This window comes from Fukomys damarensis, unplaced genomic scaffold (assembly GCF_012274545.1).
Source record: "Fukomys damarensis isolate Sample0158 unplaced genomic scaffold, DMR_v1.0_HiC HiC_scaffold_38, whole genome shotgun sequence".
Taxonomy (NCBI): Eukaryota; Metazoa; Chordata; class Mammalia; order Rodentia; family Bathyergidae; genus Fukomys; species Fukomys damarensis.
The window spans coordinates 39,906,676-39,930,885 of NW_022900950.1; the positions used below are offsets into that span (position 1 = coordinate 39,906,676).

General features: G+C 36.4%; 1 protein-coding gene across 1 annotated transcript in view; it reads right to left on the minus strand.

The window, feature by feature from the left end:
- Spart (spartin) overlaps positions 1-22,995 on the minus strand; it is a 63,980-nt gene extending 40,985 nt beyond the window's left edge. The window contains exon 1 of the mRNA XM_033759974.1: positions 22,957-22,995. The gene's annotated coding sequence lies outside the window, so the exon portion shown is untranslated. The remainder of the gene's footprint in view (positions 1-22,956) is intronic.
- Positions 22,996-24,210: the final 1,215 nt, after the last annotated feature.

Below are 24,210 nucleotides of genomic sequence, written 5' to 3' on the forward strand. Positions count from 1 at the left end.
CACACACACACACACACACACACACACAGAGTTCCCCCCAAGTTCTGTGTAATTAAGGATTCCAAGCATTAAAGAGAAGACAATATCTTTAGTGATTGTTGGCTTGGACACTAGGCAGACACTACCCTCTTTGCACTTTCTTCAGTAGATCACTTACTAAAGCAGAAAAATGTGAAATGAATTGCTGGTATAAAAGCCACTGAATATCAGGAATTTGTTACTGAACATCCTTGATTGTCCTGGGGAAGATTCTGACTCCAAAACAGTTGATGCTTGTCTGATAGTAAGCATACAGTTTGGAGGTTAAGATCAAGACCCAGAAATTCCATCTCCAGAACTCTCAGTTCTTGGGATTCATTCTCCAAGCTTGATTTCCTAAGTAAGCTGATATTTTAGCCGTTGATCAGAATCACATCATTCAGCATAACATTCAAATACATGCGTTCATAGAGAATTCATAATCAAGGACATTGTTCATGGGAAAGAGAAAAAAGGAAGAAAAAGATAGTATTTCATAAGACTTGGTAAAAATACACAAGTTGTACAGTTAAAATTTTCAAATAATTCTTCCCAGAAAGTCTTTGTTATTTCACTGTATTCATTTCCTAAACAGTCTATATTACTTAATCTTTTTTGCATGTTTGGATTTCCAACTGCTGTTTTTTTTTTAAATAAACCCATTTTTCCTAGAACATTACAAACTTTAAATACATTCACCCCCCAATAAAAACTTGTTGCTGTGACTAATTACATATACATAAAGATGAAAAATTAGAGTTGAATTTATTTATTTTTGTGTAGCCCATTTAGCTTAAACAAAAGGCATTACAAGACAAGGAAGCTATTTGTCATAAAGAATCCACTAGTCAGAAATGGACTTTTGAAAGGAAAGATTATTTCAGTGAACAGAGTTTGAAAGCAGGAGATTGTAGCAGCTATCTAGTAAAAGCCAAGTTTATTACATCTGTGTGTGGATGGGCTGACATTGGGAGAAATAGTGGCAGCTAGCTGGGAGAGATTTCATCTGTGAATGGATGGGCTAACACCAGGACAGAGAAAGAGAGCTGCTAACTAGGAAAGAAATTAGACTTATATAAGTGTTGAAGGGGTAAAGAATCTGGACTAAAATACTTATGGCTTGGATGCCCAAGGATGATCTACTCTGGTGTGTAGATAATTACTGGGCTTCTCGGAGTCAGGGGGCTGTATACTACCTTGGAGTCCCTTTGCCCGATTTACAGAGGAGCTGCTGTTGTTTGCTAAAAGCAGCCTGTTTGTTTTGTACCATTAGTTTAGGCCAGGTCTGACAGTATTGACTGTTTTTTCTTTTTTGTCAGCACTGGGGATCAAACTTAGGTCCTTGCTTTTGTGAGGCAGGTGGTAGAACCACTAAGCTAAATCCTGGCCCTTGACAATTTTAAAAATTTACATTCAGGATAGAAGTAAGTATTGAGAATACCTATTGCTTCTTTTAAATTTTTTAAATTAATTTTAACTGATACATAAAAACTGATACATAAAAACATAAAAATTGTACATTAAGATAACATGTAATGCTTGAAACCTGTATACACTATGTAATATTTAAACCACAGTAACAGATCTATTTAATCAACATTTATCTTTTATTTACCATGTCTATTTTATTTAAAAGAGCCAGTTCTCCCACCAGCAATGGAGAAGGGTTCCTTTCTCCCCACAACTCCACCAACATTTGTTATTGGTTGATTTCTAGATAGCAGCCATTCTTTGTGGGGCGAGGTGGAATCTCAGTGTTGTTTTCATCTGCATCTCTCAAATGACCAGTGATGTGGAACACTTTTTCATATATTTACTTGCTGCTTTTACTTATTTGTCTGAGAAATGTCTGTTCATTTCAGATGCCCATTTTTGAATTGGGTCTTTATATTTGGAGGGGCTGATTGTTTTGAGTTCTTTATATATTCTAGATAATAGTCCATTGTCTGAGGAACAGCTGGTAAAATTTTTTCCCACATTGTAGGTTGTCTCTTAGTTCTGTTGATGCTTTCTTTTGCAGTGTAGAAGGTTTTTGATAAGATGAGATCCCAGTTGTTGATTCTTTCTGTTAGTCCCCGTGCTACTGAGGATTTGTTCATAAAGTCTTTTCCTATGCCAATGTCAAGAGTTCTGCCTAACTTAACTTCCAGCAACTTTTCTGTTTTAATATTTAGATCTTTAATCCACTTGGATTTTAATTTAGTGTATGGTGAAAGATGAGGGTCTAGTTTTAATCTTTGGCAGGCTGAGATCCAGTTTTTCCAACACAATTTATTAAAGAGGCTATCTTTCCTCCACTGAGGATGGTCAGCTCCTTTGTCAAAGATGAGGTAGCTGAGTACATCTGGAGTTGTTTTTGTGTCTTCTAGTCTGTTCCACTGATCCTCAGGTCTGTTTTTTTTTGCCAGTTCCATGCTGTTTTTATCACAGTGGCTTTGTAGTATAGTTTCAAATTGGGAATTTTTTTTTGTTATACCCGCTGCCATGTGTCTATTTCCTAGGATGGCTTTTGCTATTCTAGGTCTCTTTCTGCAATCACTATGGAAATCAATACCTCAAAGGGCTGGGACTAGAGGTTCCATTTGACCCACCATCCCTCTGCTGGGTATCTTTCCAAAAGAATTAAAAGAATCATATCACAGTGATATATGCACACCTATGTTTATAGCAGCCCAGTTTGTAATAGCTAAAACTTGGAAACAGCCCATTTGCCCATCAGTTGGAAACTGGGTAAAGAAGATGTGGTTTTTCTATAAAATGGAATACTACTCAGCCATAAAGAATGAGAAATTAGATTCATTCATAGAAAAATGGATACATATGGAGGATATACTCCTAAGTGAAATAAATAAGTCACACACATGTAAATACCAAATAGTTTCAGGTGTGAAAAACTATAACAGTACATAAGACCCTAATGATATAATTGACAGTGTGAAATAGGAAGAAAAGGGCTAAAGGTATAGGGAAAGTGTGAAGGGTAGGGAAAAGCTAAGAAGGGAAAAGAAAAAAATATGAGAAAATGAAAAAATGGAAATAAAGTGCTTATAAATGGAGAGGAGAGGAGGGGGTGAAGGGAGGGCAGGGACAAGGGGAAAAAATGAGAACCAAGACCTGTCATGTAAAGGTTCAAGATCCCAATGATGAATGTAACTGTACTGTATACCTAAAAAGTACCAATAAACTCAATTAAAAAATAAAAATTGGATGGATTAACTTATAAAAAGCCAGTTCTTTTAAATCAGACTTCCAAATTTAAAGACCCAGTCCAAAAATGGGCATCTGAAATGAATAGACATTTCTCAGATGAAGAAACAGCAAATAAACATAAGAAAAAATGTTCAACATCACTGGTCTTTTGAAAGATGCAAATGAAAACAACGCTGAGATTTCACCTCACTCCAGAAAGAATGGCTGCTATTAAGAAAAGAACCAATAACAAATGCTGGCAGAGTTGTGGGGGGAAAGGAACCCTTCTGCACTGTTGGTGGGAGTGTAGACTGGTGCAACAACTGTAGAAATCAATATGTGGTGATACCTCAAAAAACTAGGATAAGAGGCCCCATTTGAGCCAGCTATCCCCCTTCTGGGTATTGTCCCAAAAGAATTAAAATAATCATATCTCAGTGTAATATGCACACATATGTCTATAGCAGCACAGTTTATAATAGGTAAATTTTGGAAACAGCCCAACTGGTGATTGGATAAAAAAGATGTAGGTTTTTTTTTTTAATAAGATGGAATACTACTCAGCCATAAAGAAAGATAAACTGGAAACATTTATAGCTGACAAACCCACCTTAGGCTATATTCTTAAGTGAAATAAATAGGACACACATGCATGTGTTAATACCGAATTGTTTCTCTGGTGTGAGAAACTGAAAGTATAAATGCAGACCAAAATGTATAATAGATATTGTAAAATAGGAAGAAAATGTTCAAAGTGGAAGGGGAACTAGGGAGGAGGGTGGTGGAAAGGAAAGAAGAGAAAGAAAAAATGAGAAAAGAAGAAAAAAATGGAAACAAACATATGTATAGGGAAGAGTGGAAGAGAGGGTAGGGGAATGGAAAAAATAAGAATCAAGATTTATCGTGTACAGGTACAAATTCCAGTGATGAATGTGATCCTAATATATACCTAAAATTGTACCAATAAACCTAATAAATTAAAAAAATGGCTACTTCAAAAAATAAAAAATAAAAGCCAGTTCTGCCACCCAAAATATTTTCTTAGGTTAATTTATATGTAGAGATGTTCCTATGGTATCAGATCATAGCATAGCCAAAATCACTGAATTTTATTTAGTCACAAGGCTTGATTATAACAGTGGGGTGCTTCTTACACAGTCCTGAAGAGATAGAAATTATATGCTAACAAAATCCAGTTTTAAGCAGCCCACAGAAAATGCATTATTTATGCATTCTCTGCCAAGACTATAAATTACTTTATCAGAATAAATTAAGAACTTTGGGAATTTGAATAAATAATTTAGAGAAGAAAACAATTTTCATTAAATTTTCTTAAAAACTAAATTTGGGGCATTACTAATAAATACTGTTTTTATCAAACTGAGTGGAAGTTCCTCGTACTGACTGTTCTGTGTTCACCATTTTATTTCACTCCATTCCTATAAACCAATAAGGTGGCATCCTCAGATGAAGAAAGTTTATGTAATGAGTAAAAACCCCCACCAACATCTGACAAAGTCAAGAATTGCAAAGCCTGCTTTCAGAATTGTTTTGTTGATGCTGATGTTACATTGAATACTGTAGGCACAGCATGAGTAATTTTCATGCATTATTCTAGAATTTCCTCAAAAACATATAGAATGGGGTTTGTTGACATCAAATAATATGGTTAAGGTCTTAGAGCTAATAAGAGCTGTAATTTAAGCTGGAGCTGAAATTCATGGGAGTTACATTTCTAGAGCACCCATGAATTGTGAAAAATTGTGAATTTCAGATATGGTCAGAAAAATGCCTATAAACGCAAATATTTATATTTAAACTTTAAATATGCTATGCCTCCAGCAGTTATGTAATTTAATTTAACAAAATACTAAGTACTAATAAAGCCTTAGAAGATACATGTCATTTTAGTGGCATTTTAGGGATCTTGAAACACTTGAGAGCTATAAGCAGTATGACAAACAGTTACCTTTCAGGAATGCTGGTGCACCTGCCAGAGATGGGTTACAGGGCAGCAGCCAGGTAGCAGCAAGGAGAACAGAATAATGTTCTTACATTGGCTATTTGCAAATCTCCAGCCCCCTCCCCACAAAAAAAACAATTGTAGAGGATATTTACAATTTCCACAAAATTGCCAAGGTTTCTGCTGAGGTTTATTAGTCAGGTGCTAAGGTAAAATCCTCAAATGACTGAGGCTGCAAATGGAACCACAACATTACAGGGGTATACTGTATGTTCTTTTATAGCACAGTGTGTTGTTGGTATCCATGGTTATGCCACAAGGTAATAAATATTAGAAAAATCATAAATATTTCAGTAAAGAGTAATTTTACCAAGGATATGGTGGCCTCTTTGGATTACCTCTTGTGGTGTTTAATCTCGATTATCAGCTTGATTGGCTTGAGAAATGCCTAGATTAGTAAAGCATACTTTTGGGTGAGTCATGGGTGTATGACCAAGGGGACTATATCTGGTCCTTAACCATTGTCTCTGGCATTGTTCCCAGGTGTGCTTTCTGGCTGCCGTGACCTAAGCAGTTTTGCCCCACTGTGACCTTCTGCCATGATGCTTTTTGTCTTGGAGACAACTGGCCATGGACTGAATGCATGATCCAAAATAATCCTCTCCTCCTTACATTTGCTTACGTTGGGTATGTGGTGGCAGTGATGGCAAATTAATGATATAGTTCTTTTTTATTCTATTAAGCTTATTGGTACATTAAAGGTATACAATCCAGTTACATTCATCATTGGGATCCTGTACCTTTACATGATGTATCTTGGTTCTTATTTTTTCCCCATTCCCCTGCCCTCTCTTCATCCCCTCCATGTTCCCTATTTACAAAGAATTTGTTTCCATAGTTTTTCCTTTCCTCATATTTTCTCTCTTCCCTTCTTATTTTTTTTTTTCATTGAGCTTACTGGTACCTTTTAGGCATACAGTACAGTTACATTCATCATTGGGATCTTGTACCTTTACATGACAGGTCTTGGTTCTCATTTTTTCCCATACTGCTGCTCTCCCTTCACCCCCTCCACCCTTCCCTATCTACAAAGACTTTGCTTTCATTTTTTCCTTTTCTCTTATTTTTTCTTTTCTTTTATTTCCTTTCCTTTACCCTTCCCACTTCCCCTACACCTTTAGTACTTTTCTTTCTTTCTTTTCTTTTTTTTGGTACCAGGGATAGAACTTGGGTCCTTTACACTTGCAAGGCAGGCAGCAGAACCACTGAGCTAAATCCCTGGCCCACCTTGAGCCCTTTTCTTCATATTTCACATTATTAGTTGTACCACCTGGATCTTATTTACACTTTTAGTTTTTCACACCAGAGAAACTATTTGGTATCTAGACATGTGTGTCTTATTTATTTCACTTGAGAGAATCACCTCAATATCCATCCATTTTCCTATGAATGACTCTAGTTTCTTATTCTTTATGGCTGAGTAGTACTCCATTTTATAGAAAAAGCACATCTTCTTTATTGAGTCTCCAAATGATGGGCAATTGGGCTGTTTCCAAGTTTTAGCTATATCCAAATTGTGCCACTATTAACATGGGTGCACACATATTGCAATGGTATGATTCTTTTAATTGTTATGGAAAGATAACCAGCAGAGGGATGGCTGGATCAAATAGAACCCCTAGTCCTAGTTGTTTAAGGTATCTCCATATTGATCTCCACAGTGGTGGCACCAGTCTGCACTCCCACCAACAATGGAGAAGGGTTCCTTTCTCCCTACAACCCTGCCAGCATTTTTTATTGTTTGATTTCTAGATAGCAGCCATTCTTTGTGGGGTGAGGTGGAATCTCAGTGTTGTTTTCATCTGCATCTCTCGAATGACCAGTGACCTTGAATGTTTTTTCATGTACTTATTTGCTGCTTTTACTTCTTTATCTGAGAAATTTCTGTTCATTTCAGATGCCCATTTTTGAATCAGGTCTTTATATATGGGAGGGCTGGATTTTTTTGATTTCTTTATATATTTTAGATAATAGTCCTTTTCTGAGGAGCAGCTGGTAAACACTTTTTCCCACATTGTAGGTTGTCTCTTAGCTTTGTTGGTGATTTCTCTTGCAGTGCAGAAGCTTTTTAATAACATGATATCCCAGTTGTTGATTCTTTGTACTAGTTTCCATGCTACTGAGGATTTGTTCATAAAGTCTTTTCCTATGCCAAATGTCTTCAAGAGTTCTGCCTAACTTATCTTCCAGCAAGTTTAGTTTTTCTGTTTTAATATTTTGATCTTCAATCCACTTGGATTTTAGTTTAGTGTATGGTGAAAGATGAGGGTCTAGTTTTATTCTTTGGAAGGTTGAAATCTAGCTTTTCCAACACAATTTATTAAAGAGGCTATCTTTCCTCCAGTGAGGATAGTTAGCTCCTTTATCAAAGATGAGGTAGCTGAGTGCATCTGGAGTTGTTTCTGTATCTTCCAATAAATTCCACTGAGCCTCAGGTCTGTTTCTTTGCCAGTATCATGCTGTTTTTATCACAGTGGCTTTGTAGTATAGATTCAAGTCGGGGATTGCGATACACCCTGTCATATCTCTGTTGCCTAGAATTGCCTTTTCTATTTTAGGTCTCTTGTTGTTCCAAGTGAATTTTTGGATTGTATTCTCTAGTTCTGTGAAACATACTGGTGAAATTACAATTAGCATTGCATTGAATCTGTATAGCAGTTTGGTAGTATGGCCATTTTCTCTATGTTGATTCTTCCTACCCAGGAGCAAGGGGTATCTTTACATTTTTTAAATATCCTCTTTGATCTCTTTTATCAGAGTGCTGTAGTTTTCAGTGTAGAGGTGTTTTGCTTCATTCATTAGATTGATTCCTAGATACTTCATTTTTTGGGATGCTTTTGGGAAAGGAATTGTTACCCTAATTTCTCTCTCAGTGAGTCTGTTATTTGTGTACAAGAAGGCTATTGATTTTTGAGTGTTGACCTTGTATCCAGCTATTCTGCTAAAAGTGTCAATTAAGTGTAGAAGTCTTTGGGCAGTGTTTTTTGGGTGTACTATGTAGACTATCACATTGTTAGCAAATAATAACAGTTTAACTTCTTCATTTCCTATCTTTATTGCTTTAATTTCTTTCTCATGTCTATTTGCTGTGGCTAGTGTCCAGAACCATATTGAACAGGAGTGGTGATAGTGGACATTCTTGTCTTATGCTTGATTTTAGTGTGAATGTTTTCAGTTTTTGGCCATTTAATATGATGTTGGCTGTTGGTTTTTCATAGATAGCCTTTATCAAGTTGAGATAAAGTGTAGGAGACCAAATATTCATATTCTCAGAGTTGTTTTTGAGCCTAACATAACCACCTCCATGTTTACATCTGAGTCACCTCACTGGCACAGACGTGCCGATGACTGTACTAATGGCCTTGCTCATTTAATGACCTAATCTGTTACATAACAACTGTATCTCATCATGACTGTTACTGTACAATATGTTTCTCCCTTATCATCTTGTGAGTAACCACTTCCTCTTACAGATTTGTGGTTTTTGCCTTTATATACTGCTGGTGACTGCAAATAAATGAGACCTTGACAACTCTTTTCTTGGTCTCCTTCTCTCTGCGCCTCTCTTGTCCCATTTCCAGGTATGTTACATAACAACTGTATCTCATCATGACTGTTACTGTACAATATGTTTCTCCCTTATCATCTTGTGAGTAACCACTTCCTCTTACAGATTTGTGGTTTTTGCCTTTATATACTGCTGGTGACTGCAAATAAATGAGACCTTGACAACTCTTTTCTTGGTCTCCTTCTCTCTGCGCCTCTCTTGTCCCATTTCCAGGTATCTCCCCTTCTCGAGCTCTGCTGATTACTGACCCCGCGGGCCAGGGCAATGAAGACCATCTATTCCAATTTTATGCAGGGTTTTTAAAAAAATCATGAATGGGTGTTGAATTTTATCAAATATTTTTCTTCATCTATTGAAATGATCATATGGTTTTGTCCTTGACTCTGTGAATACAGTGTATTACATTTATTGATTTATGTATGTTGAAACATCTTTGCATTTCTGGAATAAATACAACTCGGTCAGGGTGTATGATCTTTTTGATGATCCTCTGTATTCTGTTTGCCAGTATCTTATTGAGGATTTTTGCATCTATGATCATTAGGGAGGTGGGCCTATTGTTCTCTTTTTCGGCTGGGTCTCTTCCTGGTTTTGGAATCAAAGTAATACTTGCTTTCAGAAATGAATTTGGGAGTATTGCTACCCTTTTAATTTCATTGAAAAATTTAAAGAGTAGCAGCAATAGTTGTTCTATAAATGCCTTGTAGAATTCAGCAGTGATACCATCAGGACCTGGGATTTTCTTTGTTGGTAAAATTTTAATTTCATTTTCAATTTTACTGATTGTAATTGGGGAGGATAGAATTTTTTTGTCTTCTTTGTTCACCTTTGGTAATTCATAAGTATCCAGAAATGTATCCATTTCTTTTGTGTATTCTATTTTATTAGAGTAGAGTTTGTTGAAATAGGTATTGATGATCCTCTGGATTTCTCTTGGATCTGTTGTGACTTCACCGTTTTTTTTTGTTACTAATTGCATGGATCAGAGCATTTTCTTTCCTTTTTTAATACAAAGTTGGCTAAATGTTTATCAATTCTATTTATTCTTTTGAAAAACCAACTCTTGGATTCATTGATTTTTTTGTATTATTCTCTTAGTCTCCATTGCATTGATTTCTGCTCTGACCTTTATAATTTCCTCCCTTGTACTCCTTGTACTGCGTTTTTCTTGCTCTTCTTTTTCTAGGATCTTAAGATTCATCATTATGTTGTTTAATTCAACTCATTCTGTTTACCTAGAGTGGGTATTCACTGCCATGAATTTTTCATGTAGAACTGCTTTCACTGTTTTCCACAGATTCCCATATGCTGTACTGGCATTACCATTTTTTGTAAAAATTGACTAATTCCTTCTTTTATTTCCTTTGCGACCCATTGATTATTCAGGAGAGTATTGTTCGATTTCCATGTGTTTGTGAAGTTCTTACAGTTTGTTATGCTATTGTTCTCCAGCTTAATTGCACTATTGTCTGATAATATACATGGGATAACTTCAATTCCTTTCCATTTATTTTACTTTTTTTTTTTTTTCAGTACAGGGGATCGAACTTGGGTCCTTCCACTTGTGAGACAAGCAGCCACTGAACTAAATCCCTGGCCCCCTTTGCATGTATTTAAACATGTTCTATGAACTAGTATGTAGTCTATTTTGGAGAATGACCCATGTGCAGCTGAAAAGAATGGATATTCTGATTTTGTGTGATGGAACACTCTAGACATCTATTAAGTCCATTTGTTCAAAAGCTTGGTTCAGTTCTAGTATTTTTTGTTGATGTTTTTGTCTAGGTGATCTGTCTATTTGTGACAGTGGGGGTATTTAGATCCCTCGCTACAATTCTATTAGTGCTTATTTGGTTTTTTAATGTCCCTTCATATTTGGGGTCATTAATATTTGATGCATATATATTTATGATTGTCATCTCTTCCTCTTGGATTGTTCCCTTTACAAGATTGCAGTGGCCTTGTTTCTCTTACTCAGTTTTGGTTTGAAATTTACTTTGTCTGTGAAAATAATAGCTACCCCTGCTTTTTTTCTGGTCTCCTGTCACATGGAGAACTATTTTCCACACTTTTACTTTCAGAGTATGAGTTTCTTTTTTAACTATGTGTGTTTCTTGTATACAACTTATTTTTGGGTTTTGCTTCTTAATCCATTCTTCTAGTCTTTTTCTTTTGACTGGTGAATTGACATTGACATTGATGCTGATAGCTGATATATATTGACTTATCATTGTCATGTTATTGTCCTTGTGTTGGCTCTTTTTATCCACCCCCCCCTTTTAGGTCACTGACCGCAATCCTAGCTTCTACACCTGAAATTCTATCTTCACACTTGTTCATTCTGCTGCAAATGCTTTCTACAGAGTTTTTAATCTCCTGGATACCTGTTTGAATCTGTTTCATGATTTCCATTGCTTTCTTATGTTGGGCATTTATGGTTTCCATTTCTTTCCTAAGCTGGGCATGCTTGGCTTCTATCATGGTTCTGAGCTCATCTACTTTTTTTGTCTGTCTGTTCTAAAGTCTCTAATCATGTCTTTCATTGTGCTCATCATCTCTGTAGTTATCTAGGAAATTATTTGTTTTGAATTTTTCTACAGGCTAGTTGATCTGTTTTGTTATTTCCTGTGCTATGAGTTTAGAATATCCTGGTGGTTGATTGTCATACTTTTCCACCTCATTTCCCCTTGAGTTCACCATTGGTGAACTGGAAATCTGTATTTGTGTCTTGCTTATGTGTTTCCTCATTTTTATTTTTGTTGTTGGTGCTGTCCTTGGTTTAATTCCTGGTTTAGTAATTTGATGTTCCTGTTATAGCTGCTCTTTAGGTTTTGAGTCTCTAATGACTCAGAGACACTCTCATTTTCATAATCAGAGAGGAGAACTGATTGAATCAGTCACAACCCTTTAACCCAATTGACACAATCAGCAATACAATAGCATCAAGTACAGCTTAGAAATTGACTATTTGTGGTAGTTATTGATCAATCGCCTTTAACCATGTAAATTACATCAAAATGGAGGACCAGTCCACAATATGTTTATAGTGAACAAACTCTTCAATATAGCAACTTTACCCTTCAGGATGGGGACTTAGAAGGAGTTGGGAGGAATAGATAGGTAGAAGGATAGGAGAAGGTTTCAAGTCACGCCAGAGGACACAGTATGATTGAGTGAACTCTAGGAAACTGTTAAAGACAAGAGGGAAAGACAGAGTGCAAAAACAAAAGATGAGAATAAAACAATTAAACAGTAATAGGGAAACTATAAATTGTACTCACTTTCTAGGAAAACTATAAATTGTACTCACTTTCCTTTCAAACTAATGACACTTGAGTGAAGGAAAAAGAGATAAGGAAAGAAAAAGAAGAAATTCAAATTAGGGCATGAACAAAAAGGGAGATGGAGAATAATATGGGGAGCAAGAGACTGAGTAGGAAAAAGAAGAAAGAAAAGAGGAAGAATTTGAAGAGTGGGGAAAAATAAAATTTTAAAACTAAAAGTTAAAAATAAAAAAATAAGAGGAACAGTGGCTGGGGATTTAGCTCAGTGGTTCTGCCGCCTGCCTGGCAAGCACAAGGACCCAAGTTCAATCCCTGGTACAAAAAAAAAAAGAGGAACAGGAAGAAAAAAATGTGAAGGGCCTTCTTTGGGGTATATCTCTGCTGTCACAATAGATAATGTGGGCAGCAATGTGCAGAACTATGTCAATTAGTGTCAGTAAGCCAATGGCAGACCCCTGAGATTCTGGCTGAATTCTGGCTGCAAGGCATAATTTGAGTTCCCTGACCTCCTGCAGGGTTAAACTCTGCAAGGTTCTATGTCAGGTTCCTGCTGCTGTTTCCCCTGAAGATAGTCCAAATTCTGATGGAAGGTGGTGATTCCTTCAACTTACCAACTATGGATGTCTGATGTGTCTTTATTGCAGTTGTTCACGTCCATTCTATGTTCTGGAGCTCAGTACAATAGCCTTTATGACCATCTGTGCCTCTGCGGTGTGGATCCAGGTACTGGCACAACCAGATCACCTGAGAGCATGAGGTACAGGATGCTGCAGGGGCTCCTGGGCAGCTGGGCAGTCCTCAATGGTTTGCTCCAATGAAGGCCCAGGGCACTGGGTGCTGGGGAAGCAGCCTAGCTCCCTGTGGTGGCTGGTAATGGTCTCCTCTGATGAAGGCCCATGGTGCTTCTCTTTTCCCTTCTTTTCTTTCCCCTATCCCTCCCATTTCCCCTACTCCTTTAAATGTTTTCTTCCTCTTTCACAATATTAATCATACCTTTTAATCTTCATTTATGCTTTTAGTATTTCACACCAGAGAAACTATTTGGTATTTATTCAAGTGTGTCCTATTTATTTTACTTAAGAATATGGTTTCAATGTGCATCACATAGTTGTATGTTTGTCTAGTTTCTATTCTTTATGGCTTAGTAGTATTCCATTTTATAAAAAAGCACATCTTCTTTATCCAGTGTACAACTGATGGGCAATGGGGCTGTTTCCAAATTTTAGCTATTACAAAACTGTGCCACTATAAACATGGGTATGATATGTCACTGTAGTATGATTCTTTTAATTCTTTTGGGAAGATACCCAGAAGGGGAATAGCTGCGTCAAATGGGACCTCTAATCCGGGTTTTTTTTTTTTAGGTATCTCCATCTTGATTTTTATAGTGGTTGCACCAGTCTACACTCCCACCAAAAATAAAGAAGTGTTCCTTTCTCCCCACAACTCTGCCAGCATTTGTTATTGCTTGATTTCATGATATATCCATTCTTTCTGGTATAAGGTGTAATCTCAGCATTGTTTTCATCTGCATCTCTGGAATGACCTAACTGATACAGTTCTTAAGTTAGACATCTGCTTAACATTATGGACTATCACATAGACCAATATTTAAATCCTGGTGATCTTGCCTAATACCTATGTGAACTTAGTTGGGCAAGTCACTACCCTCAACACTTCAGTTCCCTAGTTTGCATTATTGGGATTGTAATAACTAGTTTACAGCCTTATGTTTAGCATTAAACAAGCTAATACATGCAAAGCTCTGACCTCATGAGCAGCAGCAGATGGAGCAGTCAATGACATACATCCTGAAGCCAGCTTCCTGAATTAAAATTCTGAGTCTTTTACTGACTGGTAAGTGACCTCAGGCAAGTTTGCATTATCCACACCTGTACAGCTGGTCTCTCACTGGTAAAACTGGGTAATAGTAGCTAACTGCTTCATGAGTTAGTATGTGTGAAGTACTTAGGATAGTGCCTGGCACTTTATAAACACAAAATTATTTTAAACATTTTTTGAATAAATGTTAGCTATTTTACTCCCCAATCATTTTGCTAAATTAAAGTGATCACCCCCATAATTTAAAATTTAGACTTTTTGATTTTGCATTTAGAGAAACATATGAAACTAAATCAGCAGCCCCACAGTAATGAATATTATAGCTTCTCTATAAGCTTGTTGGAGATAAGGTTGAAGGTGTTATGAGTACTTTTGAGATCTGTGTGACAAAGCAGTATGACATTGAGTGCAATATATTCATTCTGCTAGACCATCTGACCATAGTGATTCAGTTGTTGAAATAAATGCAGTCTAATTGCACATTCTGAAAGAGTCATTTTAGTCAGATGAGGATATACATCAGGATGTAGAATCCCTACTTCCTCTGTTCCCTTTGGGATCCCTGTACATCCAACCCTTATGAAGTGGCCTCCATACTACCATGCAGAGGAAGCTCAAGGCCTAGGCCAGATAGAAGCTTGCACAGGTGACAGTTGTGGCCCTGTACCTTTAAGCTCACTTACAGGGGTTGCTTGGTACCTGAGACAGCCCAAAGCCCTACATCCTGCTGCCTGATGCTTCTCAGCTGTTCCTATACAAACAGGAACAAAGCAGATTACAGCCTAGAGAAGGAAGACTTTTTGGATGAGATTATGTTCCTAGGAAGTTTAAAAAATTAATATTTTATTCCAATGTTCTTTTTGGACATGTGTGATATTTTCCAAATTGCATGGGAATAAACTGTGGTGGGTTGAATAGTAATTGAATAGTCATCGAATGGTCAATCTCTCTCTCTCTCTGCCTGATTCCTACCTCCATAAAGGGTTTATATTTATTGGAGATATTGTAGCATGAATGTCCCAGTTGTTTGGATTGTGTACTTGGTCACATTCTTTGAAATTGTCCCAAAATTAGATCACTGTTTAACATAGCCATAAAATAGTATCAGCATACAATATCTTACTCTAAATTATCCAGCAACTTTGAGACCACTATGTCTCAACATGTCTAAATGGGTATGTCCTAGGGTATAAGCAACGATAGTGCTGCAGCCTGCTTTTTAAAAAAAACTTTTTGTTTTGAAATTCAGATTTTAAAATATGCAAAAAATATTATTGTGTACTCTTTACCCAGATTTCTCCAAAAATATTCTATATAACCATAGGACACTATCAAAACCAGGAAACTTGCACTAGAATAATACTCATAACTATAGTACATAACTTAGTTGTATTTTATTAGTTTTTATATGCATTATTTTTGATGGGGTATATACAATATGTACACTGGAATTTAATGTATTTGTGTGTAGATTCATGTAACTACTCCCAAAAGATGCATGATTTGTGAAGATTGGTGCTAAATCCCATTAAGTTTTCATTCATCATACTCTTCCTTGGACACTCATCCATAAAGGCTTTCACTTTTTTGGGTAACTCTCAAATACATAATCTTCACCTTTCTTTTTCTTTTTTGGGGGACTCTATACCTAATCATCTCATGGCCTACTTCTGGATACCTCTAGGTTTTTTTCCAAACCTTAAACTTCAATATTACCAATGTGGAACTTGTATTCCTTTATTCTTGAACCAAATAATCTCTAAAAGGGTTACTATCACCTTGTGGCCCAAGCCACAGTGCCGGGACACCTCAGGACCATGCTAGATGCATACAGATTCCTGTTTCACTTCCATGTACTGAGAACAGTCTACACACCATGGAACAGGTACCATGTGCTTGTGGGTACTGTCTCACATATCCTATATAGGTCATCACATTTCATCCTGATAGACATCCTACACATTGATGGAAATGAATCCAAGTTTCAGGGATGGATTTAAAGAAAAATAACAAAAACTTGCTTATATCAAAGTTAATATTTATAGCTGGGCATGGTGGTGCATCCCTGTAATCCCACCACTCTGGAGGCTGAGGCAAGAAGAATTGCCATGAGTTTGAGACCAGCCTGGGCTACATAGTAAATTAAAGGCCAGCCTGTATGACATAGAGAGACCATGTCTGAAAAAAAAGCAAAATTAATATTTATAAAAGTAAATATTTGGGATGGTGCAAATGAGAGTTTCTGAAAACTACCCTTTATGAAGTTTGCAATATATTCATCTTCTAGGTGGATACTATTTTTATTACTTTTTAACAGTGAGACAAATAGGCCCAGAAAATTTGTGAATGTCATTTGTCCAAGTTCCTGATGCCATGAGCAGTTCCATTACCTGGTGACAATATTTTAATTAGGGCCTCTTATGTGATCTCCCTGTCACTACCCAATTACTCCGTCCATTCTACACATTGACCACAGAGGGATCTGCACATGGGGCCATGTCTCTGCCCTGATCAGAAGTTTTCACTGGTTCTCTTTACTTTTAGTATAAGAGCAAAACTCTTCAATTCTAAAGCTCATGGAACCAGAAGAAAACCCGAATAGCAAAACGAATCTTGGACAATAAGCAATGCAGGAGGCATTACAAAGCCTAACTTTAAGGTGTACTTCAAAGCAACAGTGATAAAAGTTGAATGGTACTGTCACAAAAATAGACACATAGATCAATGGAACAAAATAGAAGATACAGAAACATCCTCAGACGTACTCAACTATTTGATCTTTGACAAAAGAGCCCCAAACATAGTTGGAAGAAAGAAAACCTGTTCAACAAATGGTGCTGGCAAAGCTGGCTGTCTATTTGCAGAAGACTGAAGCTAGGCCCATATATCTCACCATGTACAAAACTAAAATTTAAAAAATGGATCCAGTACCTAAACATTAAAACAAAACCATTAAACCTACTGGAAGATGAAGTAGGTAAAACATTTGGAAGTCATAGGTGTAGGTAGATACTTTCTAAACAGAACTCCAATTGCACACGAAATAACAGTAAGAATCAACAAATAGAATTACATAAAATTAAAAATCTTTTGCACAATAAGGGAAACAATTAGTAGAGCTAATAGACAACCTACTGAAAGGGAATTTTTTTCCCAGCTATTCCTGACAGAGGACTAATGTCTAGAATATATAAAGAACTCAAAAAATTAGGTCACCTAAAATAAAAGACCCCATCAAGAAGTGGGTACACAAGATATAAGTGAAGAAGTACATTTATCAGAAGTAAAAATGGCCAATGAACATATGAAAAAATGATCAACATCTCTGGCTGTCTTAGTTACTTTTCTTGTTGCTGATACAAAATACCTGACACCCACAAGATAAAGGAGGAAAGGTTTATTTCAGCTCACAGTTTATAAACGTTTCAGTCCATAGTCTGCTGGCTTCAAGGCAGGGCAGTATAGTAGAGGGGCACAGCAGAAGAGAAACGGAGCATGGCAAGACAGGAAGAAGCAGTAAGCCACAGCAGAATAAGCAGCAAAGCAAGCCTCCCTTTCCCTTTTATCCCATCCAGGCTATAAGCCTTTTGGGTGGTGCCACCCATATGTAGGGTGGGTCTTTCCATTATCCACACCCAGAACTGTGCTAAACCAATCAGTAGACTATTTTAGTACCATATCCCTTTAATTCTAGTATCACAGACCCATGATCCAGCATCAGATACACCCATGATCTGAAAAACTCCATCTATGAGTTCATGAGGCTTTAGGGGGACAGCTAGATGCACAACATAACACTGGCCATTAGAGAAACATCAGCAAGAGTAGTAGTCATCAAGAAGTCAGAGAATAACGTAGTGAAAAAGGAACCATTCTACACTGTTGATGGGAATGTAAACTTAGTATAACCAATTATGGAAATCAGTATGGGATTTCTCAAGGAACTAAAATTAGAAATTCTATATTGTTATGCCTTGTGTCTAGATGTCCCCTCGGAGCCTCATGTGGTCATATGTGGGGCTTTTTTAGAGGTGGCTGGATCTACTGTGTGACTCTGGGATTGATTCATGGTACAGTGTTAGAATTAAAGGTATTAGGATTGAGAGTGTGAGTGCTACCTGCTTGCCTGAATAAGATATAAAGGGTAGAAAGAGCTGTGTTTCCCTTGCTTGTTTGTTTTGCTACCTTCTTCATGTTTGTTGGCTTCTGTGTGCAATGAATTTCTTCTCCTCTGCAATGCTTGTCTGCCATGACACCCTGCCTTGGAGCCAGCCAATTATGGATTGAAACCTCTATAAAGTGTGAGCTAAATAAGCCTTTCCTTCTTTATCTTCAAGGGTTGGGTATTTTGTCTCAGAAACAAGAAAAGTAACTAAGACATAAATAACCCAGCTATTGCCCTTCTAGGTATTTTCCCCCAAGAGCTAAATTTAGTATATCATAGTGATACATGCATACCAATGTTCATAGCAGCATAATTCATGATAGCTAAATCCTGGAAGCAGCCTTTATGTCCATCAACAGATGAATGGATAAAGAAAATGGGGTATCTATACATAGTGGAATACTAGGCTATAAAGAAGAATACATTTGAGAGTTTTATAGGAAATGGATGCACTTGGAAAATATAATGTTGAGTTAAATAAATCAGACATACAAGCTTAAATACTATATTGTATCTCTGAGTAAGGCAAAGTACAAAGAAAAAGATAAAGGCTGGATAAAAGGAAACAAGGAGATAAATGTCTTGCAAATAGAAAGGGGTTCAGGAGACTGAGGGGAGAGGGGAACGGTAAGTAAGAAGAATATACCACACACAGGATCCTAATAACCACAATTAATGTAAACATTATATGTCCAAAACATGAGCTGATAATAATAACAATAATAAAGAAAATGGGGAAAGGGGATTTAGAAATGGAGGGAGATGGGTAGTAAGAGGATTATAAAAAAAGAAACAAGCTGTGTTATGTACCTGCCCCAAAAGATGACTGTAAACTTCATGTACAGCAAGCATGTGCTAATAAAATTTTAAAAGTAAAAAATGAAACTATTGTTCATGACCTCCTGGCTCAACCCCCTGGTACTCGACACTACGTGATGCTGAACTGCTAGTGACTCCCACCAATATTACTGCTTCCAAGACCGCGTTATGTGCTTCTGCTGCCAGGACTGCGCTCCCTCCAACCTCTCTGAACTCAATGCTCTGTTGTATTTCCAAAGTTGAAAAAGAACTTTTGGTTATTTTTAGTTTATAGAAGTATCACATAGGTAAAGTAGCAAAAATTATATAATACAAAGAAACCCTGCATACAATTAAATAATACATACCAGATATGAATTGAAGAAAATCATTGACAGACTGGTGAATATACTTTCCATTTTTCTACTGTGTGTTTGTGTGTGTGTGTATGCGTGTGTATGTGTATGTGTGTGCATATGTGTTCTAGGCTATAAAATTGGGATATGTATTGGTCAACTTTCCCTTTGTTGGACAAAATATCCATAGCCCACAACTTAAAAGATGGGTTTAATTTGGCTTAGAATTTTAGAGGTTTCAGTTCAGGGTCACCTGGCTCCAACACAGCTTTAGTAATCCCTCAGACAGCTCCCTAGCCAATCAGATTGATAATTCAGTTTAAGGATTACAGAATATGTTACTATTATTGTTATTATTTTTAAATTTTTATCAGTCTATCAGATTATTCCCCCAAATATTTTTTGATTTACTTTAATGCAAACTGGGTTTTTTTGGTACCCACGATCGAACTCAGGACCCTGCACTTGCAAGGCAGGAGGTGGAACCACTGAGCCAAATCCCTGGTTTAATGTAAACTGTTTTGATCCCTAGGAAGGGCAAACATTTCTTCATGTAATTCTTCTCCTGTGATCTGCCTGTGGGTATCTACTTATTCTCAAATAAACACACATAAGGATATTGGTCATATGTGTTATAATATTTTCTTTCTACAAATGAAAATTGTGGAATGCATGAGTGGGCTAAAGCACAGCACTTCACTCTAGAATGCCACCTTGTTGGGGTGAGAGCTCATTCTCAGACTGCCTTATCTCTTCTCACATAGAACCAACAGCCAAATCATGTGGGTTCTACTTTCACAATGTCTCTAAATACCCCAAGGGCAAGGTCCTGATTTGTCATATCTTTCTTGGATTTCTGCAAGAGCCTTCTCTCTGATCTCTCTAAATGAATGTTTTTTCCTACTATGACCAGTGTTTTCTAAAACACAACATGTCTACTTATCTCTTTTACTTGAAAGCTTTTAATGCCTGGAAAATCATTCACATTGTTTTAGAAAGATGATCAAGGATGCCATAAAATTTGGTCTGTCTTTGCAACTCACACACACCTCTCTTTCTTCTCTCTTTTACATAATCTCTGTTCCAGCCACCCCACACTTTCAGCTATTCCAGAAAAGATCTTTCATTTTACAGCTTTTTGCTTTTCAGGTTTATGTCAAATGCCACAAATTCCATGGAAACTTGTCCTGTCCATCCACCAAAGTCACCACACCACCATCAGCCCTAGTGATTCCTTAGCCAACACCCCTACTAGGCATGCCTCTCCCTAGCTTCTTCACTGGCTCATTATTTCAGAGATAATCTTATATCTATTTCCCCACTCCAACAACTTCCTGCCTACACAGAAATAATTTTGTGGGCTGGCAATTTCAATGAATCCATCAAATCCTTGACGCCTTTTATGCATAAATTTATCGACTCCACTTTATGATACTTACCAGTTGAAATTTTGAGTTGAAAAGTTGAGTTCTGAAAATATATTACTTATAAAATTCTGGAATTCTACATACATATTTTTTGTTTTAAAGCCATTTAATTGGAGGGAATAAGGTCCTGAATGCTCTTCTTAGACAGAGGATCTGAAAACAAATGGGGAGGTAGACGGTAGTGTTTTCTCTGCCTTGTTAGGGAAACAGATCTACTTCATGGTGATATGTATTCACATAAGAATATGATATTACAGTCACATGTATAGTTTCTAGTTCAATTAAAATATATTAAAAGAACTTTTAGCCCAAGTATATAATACATACAGTCTAAATATAAAAGAGACATAAATGTCAACATTAGTGTCGTAAGGTTTCTAAAAATAATATACTCCAGAATGAGGATGATTAAGCATTTGCCTCTGCAAATTTAAGGTGCGTGATTTATTTATGCACTCCTTTTTCTCACTACCACATATTTTAGGTCTAAATGTCACAAATAGGAAAGTTATTCCAGATACAAACATTATTGTTTATAAACCTTTGCCATGAGTGAAACAATCTTGACTTTACAACTTTAAGGGTTATGGTATTTCTTTCCAGGAAGCAATCAATCAGGAATATTAAAGCATGTCAAGAGAGAATAGATTCTTTCTTTTGTTCTGTCTTTTCTCCCTTCAATTTTCTAACATGTTAGCCACTATGTTAGCATCTAAGGATACAGGAATAAACAACACAGGCATGTTCCCTGCTCAGATGGCTCATATGAGCTTCTGGGTGAACACAAACTAATTCAGAAAGCTTTTAAGGAAGAAAGGCTATCAAGAAAAAGGTGAGCCAGGTACAGTGGCACATGCTTGTAGTCCAGCTACTCAAAAGGCCTAGGCAAGAGAATCACTTGAGCCCAGGAGCCTGGGAAACATAGTCAGATTCCCATTTTTAAAAAAACATGGACAGAGAGAATTTGTTGACATCATGCTTATCTATTACTGAAACAGAATATTACTTAGAATTTCTATGATTCTTCTGTCAGTATAATTTATTCTTCCTTGCTTCAAATTGACAAAAGGAAGTTATTTTTAATATGATATTTGTATTCCTTTCCTAATAAAGTATCAATCAACTATTTACTGTGTAAGTTCAGTATTAGGGAAATCAAAATATATATTATTGTATATATACATTTTATATTTTTCGATTAGTGATTACTAGAGTTAAAACTAAAATACTAACATATTACCTGTTTAAATACCCAATATACTATCATAATAATTTTTATTGCAGAAAAAAATTTAAAACTTCTATTTTTTTTCTAAATTAATTTGGCTTTTAATTTTCTTCCAAGATCATTCACCTCCTGTCTTTTTTCTCCTTAGGGTCAACATATTGTTTATTTCATTAAGACTTTAAATAGCAAGAGGTCTAAACAAAATAAAATAATTAAGTTGTATTAATTCATTTAGTTCCTTAAAAGCTCTAGCAGAAGCCATAGTACAAAAAACAACAGAATTATTAAAATATTGCAGTTTACTCCTACTGTGGTAAAACTGACATGTTACATTTGTATTCTTCACGATTATAATAATGATTTATCTTAGTATTATAGCAAACACTTTAGTTCTAAGATGGCATCTAACTTAATTCTGTCTTTAAATTCTGCTCTGAGTGAATTGATGACTTTTTGTGAGCTCTGAGTTTTAATTTTCAGTTGTAATATGACCATCTTACTGCAGCTGTAGTGAATGGCTGGATTCTGGTTTTGAGAATCACCAAATCAAAGGAACTTTCCTCCAAGGAAATCCTGAAAAATTTCTTTGTACAGACTTGGAAACACAGGAAGATCTGTAGTGCCTTTGTTTTTATTTCAGGGTCACATTACCATGATTCTATTCCCTTTTATTATTTACTTTTCAAAGTAAAGTGAAAACAAAGAATTCAATTCTCAGGAACTTATCCATCAAACAGGAAACATTTTCTATGTCTACATTGTCAATTCTACTCATTGCTTTCTCCCATTCACTCAGAAATTCACCAGGGTTTTATGAAGCCCTTACAAGTTCACAGGCAGTGAACTTGACACTGTGGAAACAATAAAGATGTGGATCCAGGATTGACTCTCCACAGGCTCACCTTCTGAGGATGTAGAGGTAAGATAAAGATGGAACAGACAGGTAACCAGTGTTTAAAAACAAAGCCCACACTCCTTGAATACCTTCTGAAACAAGGAGGGATAGACAACATCAATAAAATGATAATGATTAATAATAAGTTTCTCTCTTTACTCACTTCAGAGCAATCCTTCCTGGGCAAGTTGTGTATGATTTCCCTCCAGAATGGAAGAAGGCATTCACAGAGGGATGGCAGGGGCTGGTGCAGGAGTTGTGCCTGGCACAGGGGAGGGAGGAAACAGGGACTGAAAAGACTCTTTCATTCCCTTGGCAAAGGCAGCCTTGCATGTGGGACCATCTGCTGTGCCTTCTGAGGGAGAATGAGTACCTCTAATGATATGTGTCTTAGCACCAGCCCCTGGCAGGAGCCGATGATGGAGAAAATAGTTTAAATGGGCTATAGAACCACATAAAATAAGGTGTAGATAATCATTTTATTTTCTCCCAAAGGAAAGAACATTTACTCTGTTTAAGCCATTACCTAAGAGCTTTCTTCCTCAGACCAGGATCCTGAATTTGCTGTTTAACATTGGCATGCCAACAAAATTTTACCCTGTTCAAATTCCTTCCTTGTAAGTTGAGAAGGTAGCAACAGATGTGTCTAAATTCCATTCCAAATGAAAACAAATGCAACTTTTACATTAAGAGAATTTCAAGGGATACACATTCTATTAGCAAAAAGAAAATAAAAATGGTGTTTTTATTTAAATAATGGTATTTTTCTTGTTGACTTTTCCCTGTCAATTTTAGATTAGTTATTATCATTTACTGACTACTTTTGTGTTTATTATACCATTAAAATAAACAAAAATAGAAAGATTAATCTTTTAAAAATTTTTAGACACACACACCACAGATATAGATGATGCAGCATGGAAATGAAATGCTAACTGAAACATAATTTCAGTTTTTCTCAAGCTTTAGTAGAGTTACATTAAAGTTTTGTCATAATTCTTGGGCTTATCCCACACTTCCTAATTTGATGGGTAAAGTGGACCTTTGTAATTAATACTTCTAACCTGTTCCAAAAGGTACTGACTCCTGGCCTGGGACAAACATTTGAGAACCATTGCTTCTTAGCATAGCTCCTGTAGAGACATAATATCTTCAGTATATGTGGTCTTCAAATGCCTCACAGTTAAGATGTGCCTCACACAATAGTTTCCTCAATTTCCTGTAGATGGTCAGAAAGTCATGGTGGCAATGGTGTGTTTTGCTTTGTTTTATGTCAAAATGTTTTCCTTCTATCTTTAATCAATTACCTGCTGATTCTCTGCTCCCTTCATTATTTCCTTGCAAGAATTTCAAGCCACTGTAAAACTTATATTTTCATGATTTGTTTTGCTTTATTTTTATAGCATTTTTCCCATTT